The following is a 4,399-nucleotide window of genomic DNA, read 5'->3' as shown; positions in this document are numbered from 1 at the left end:
CATCCTTGACTCAAAAACAAGAAGGCACTGACTAGCATCTCTCAGACCCACACTGAAATTCCTCACTGGGAGAAAAGATGAATTCTGCAATCAACTGTGACTGTGGGAGATGTACCTCACTCCCAACACAAACATGGCTGCCACCCCTGTGGATGTGAAGAGGAGGGAGTTGTCAGAAAGGCAGAGTTCCTAGGCTGTGCCAATAGCCCTGAAAGGTCTATTACAGAAGCCAAGAACATGGAAAAACTTGGAACTTCCCTCCAATTTTCCAGAGCCACAGGGCAACACATAAAAACCTCCTCTCTTAGTTAAAACTCCTCTGACTTACAATTAAGGAGACAATTTACCCAAAACATTCTAGCTGTTAAGACAGGATGCCTCACTTATTTTTGCTTTTTGACTCCTAGTTTAATGCCCCCAGTGAGCTAGCTCTGTAATGAAAAACTTCCGCAATCTTGTTCTGGGGGCTTTCTGGGTTCCTGAGGATGTTTTAACATGAATAGCATCAGCTTGTAGAAATGAACTTTGGTTCTAAGTCTAATAGGGCTGCCCCTCACCGAGTTGCAGCAACCACGGTCACCGCTGTAGGAGAACCCAATCCCCACAGCCCTTCTGGCTCGAGATTCCTGATGCAATGCATCCCCTGCTTCTGCAGAGTTTCTCACACTTCCTCTCTGAAAAACTGCCACCCCTTTCCCTCCTCTCATTATCATCCCAAAGCATTTACCAAGTGCCTGCTGTATGTATGTAAGAGAAAAATAACAACAACAAAAACCTCACATTCTGCTTGCAGGAACTAAAAGGGAAAAAAACAAAACAAAACTCCGAGTTCTAAGGTCAATAACAAAAAGAGCCAAGGACAGTGTACAGAAGTAGAAGAGATAGGGCAACAAAAGGCCATGGAGTACCAAAGCTGGGATGGAAGCTTTCTAAGCCTTCTCATATCTCAGAGGCAACATAGGATTCTATGTAAGTATCATCCCCAATAGCTGGTCCCTCATTCATACCCTCCCATGGCACGTGTTAATGCACATGGGTGCCTCCACTGCTGTGACAGTTCATGATCAATCTGCAGGGTATAAGGAGAACTTTGCCCCTCCAACCTAGCTGTCAGCATCTCACAAGGTGACTAGGGAGACACGGTTGCTTCACTAGTATTTCCAAGAGCAGACATTGTAGGGGACAACCATGGAGGTATGTGGCAGACTATATTTTCCAAAAATTGCTGCAGCAATATTTTCAGGCCCATATGCTTTTCCAGAACCTTGCCACTCCCCCATCAAGTGTACAGTCTCTTTCTTTCCTCTCACCTTAAACTTGGGATGGGCTTTCAGTTGGTCTTGATGAAGAAAAGGGGCTGAAAGTGACACTCTCTAACCACTGAGGCTGGGTTAGAAAAGGCCTCCACCTGGCCTTCTCTCATGGGATGCTTGGTCCCGGCCAAGATATTATGAAGAAGCTCAGGCCGCAAAAGAGGCCACGTGTAGGTGTTCTGACCAATAGCTGTAGCTGAGGTCTCAGCCAACAGCATCAACCACCACTCTCATGAGTTAACAGGCTTTCAGATGTCAGCTTTCAGGGTCAGGTCACCCCCAACCTTTGAGTCTTCCAGCTGAGCCTCTAAGACAGTGTGGAGCTGAGGTTGCTTGTGCTCACTGTGTCCTATTCAAATTCCCGACCTAACGAATCCATGAGCCTAATAAGGAATGCTTGTTGTGTTCCATTATGTTCTGGGGTAATTTGTTACACAGCAATAGGAACAAGGTACATAAGTTATTTTATTGAAGTTCAGGTGGATTTAAATAGAGCAATGGAATAGCAATGTTTACTAAACTGTGCCATCATTCCTCCCCTGTGCCCCTGGCATTCACAGTGGTATTCCAAAGGGATGCCATTTTTTTTTTCTTTTTTTTTTGAGACAGAGTCTTACTGTGTTGCCCAGGCTGGAGTGCAGTAGCACAATCTTGGCTCACTGCAAGCTCTGCCTCCCTCATTCAAGCAATTCTCCTGCCTCAACCTCCTGAGTAGCTGGGATTACAGGCGCGCATCACCACGCCCAGCTAATTTTTGTATTTTTAGTACAGACAGGGTTTCATCATGTTGGTCAGGCTGGTCTCGAACTCCTGACCTCATGATCCACCTGCCTTGGCCTCCCAAAGTGCTAGGATTACAGGCGTGAGCCACCGCGCCCGGCCTCACCAAAGGGATATCATTGTTAAAGAAGCATAGTGCAGACAAGAATTTTAATCTTAATTCATGTTTCTTTCAAAACTTTAAAGGAGTCCAATTTAGGCCATAAAAAACCATTAAAGTTTCCTGTTCTCTATTCTCAAGCACCCTAAAGCTCCTAAATCTGTTTCACCCTTCTGCTCCAACACCACTCTCTCATCCATGCTGTCTTTCCCCACCATCTTGGTTCCTTGAACTGTTTTCTGCAAATGCATTTCTACATAACACACTCCTTTTAAAGTGCATGGTCCTGGTATGCTCAGCAGCTTTGGGCACTCCTGTTATGCCATCATGGCCTTACAATTGATAATCAGCCCATATATATTTTTTCTTTTGGCCTTTAAAGCTAGAGAAGGAAAAAAAAAGTGACCTAAGAAAAAACCGAAATCTAAATAGCCTTGTATCTATAAAAGGATTGAATTTATGAATTTTTAAAAAGTTACCACAAAGAAAACTCCAAGCTCACTGGTAAATTCTACCAAAATTTAAAGAGGGCCAGCATGGTGATTCATACCTGTAATCCCAGCACTTTGGAAGGCTGAGGCAGGAGGATCACTTGAGGCCAGGATTGTGAGACTAGCCTGGGCTGAACATAACAAGACCTCGTCTTCACAAAAAATGTGTTTTGATTTTGTCTTTTGTTTTTTTGTTTGTTTGTTTTGTTTGTTTTATTATCTGGGTGTAGTGGTATGTGTCTGCAGTTCTAGATACTCAAAAAGTTGAGGCTGGAGGACTGCTTAAGCCCAGAAGGCTGAGGCTGCAGTGAGCCACAAACATGCCACTGCACTCCAATCTGGGTGACAGAGCAAGATCCTGTCTCAAAAAAAAAAAGTAGGGAAGCAATAATATGAATCTTACATAGCTCTTTCAAAAAATCTTGAGATTTCATTTTATGAGGCTAGTATATCCCCAACATCAAAACCTGACAGAGACATTTAAAAAAAAAAAAAAAAAAAAAAAAAAGGCCACTGATAGCCCTCATGAATCTAGACACAAAATCCTTTTAAAAAATTGGTATATCAGCTGGGTGCAGTGTCTCACGCCTGTAATCCCAGCACTTTGGGAGGCCAAGGTGGGTGGATCACCTGAGGTCAGAAGTTCGAGACCAGCCTGGCCAACATGGTGAAATCCCCTCTCTACTAGAAATACAAAAAATTAGCTGGGTGTGGTGGCAGGCGCCTGTAATCCCAGCTACTCCGGAGGCGGAGACCGGAGAATCACTTGAATCCAGGAGGTGGAGGTTGCAGTGAGCCAAGATTGCACCACTTCTCTCCAACCTGGGCAACAAGAGTAAAACTCCACCCCCCAAAAACTGTAAACTTTCAGGGATCATTCTATAGTTTGTTACTAGGGAAATTTCTCTAGATGTGTAGAACACTGGAAGCCATGAGGAGGAGGCGCAGCACTCTCTCCTGAGCGTGAAGCCGGCTCTTGGTGGTGTTTCACTGCAACTGTCATTTGTCACTGATGATCATTCTCTTCCTCTGGGAGAGGGAGAAGACACAGTTTGAGTGGTTCCCATTTTATTTAAAAAAAAGAAAAGTTTTTTTTTAAATTGGTAAATCAAATCTAACAATGTGTAAAACGATAACATATCATGGCCAAGTGCAAGATTTATTTCACATGAGAAAGGTAACCAATGTACTTATTAGTTATCTATTGCCATATAAAGAAATCATCTTCAAAATTTGGCATCCTAAAGCAATAAACATTTATTATCTCACTATTTCTGTGGGCAAAAAATCCAAGTGATATTTAACTGGGTTCTCTGGCACAGGGTCTGTCATGAGGCTGCCAAGTGTAAGCTGGGGTGGTGATCTCATCTGAAGACTTCACTGTGGGAGGGTCTGCTTCCAAGATCACTGCATCTTGCTGTTGGCAAGATCCAGTTCCTTGTGGCTGTTGGACTGAAGCCTTCAGTTCTTCTCTGGCTACTGGCCAAAGGCCTCCGTCAATTCCATTCCGTGTGGACCTCTCCACAGAAGCAGCTCACGACATAGCGGCTGACTCTCCTCAGAGCAAATGAGTAAAGGAAATCACACAAAATGGAAGCCACAGTCTTTTTATAACTTAAATCTCAAGAATGACATGCCACCAACCCAGCCACATTGTATTTGTCATAAATGGGTCAGTAAGTTCAGGTCATTCTCAAGGAGAGGGAGTTACACAG

General features: G+C 43.9%; 1 pseudogene; it reads left to right on the top strand.

The window, feature by feature from the left end:
• Window positions 1-3,539: 3,539 nt before the first annotated feature.
• Window positions 3,540-3,745, top strand: LOC114676662 (small nucleolar RNA U3; annotated as a pseudogene).
• The last annotated feature ends 654 nt before the right edge of the window (window positions 3,746-4,399 follow it).

Source organism: Macaca mulatta, chromosome 2, assembly GCF_049350105.2.
Source record: "Macaca mulatta isolate MMU2019108-1 chromosome 2, T2T-MMU8v2.0, whole genome shotgun sequence".
NCBI lineage: Eukaryota > Metazoa > Chordata > Mammalia > Primates > Cercopithecidae > Macaca > Macaca mulatta.
The sequence above is the reverse complement of the archived record's forward strand: the minus strand, read 5'-3'. Positions and strand labels throughout refer to the sequence as shown.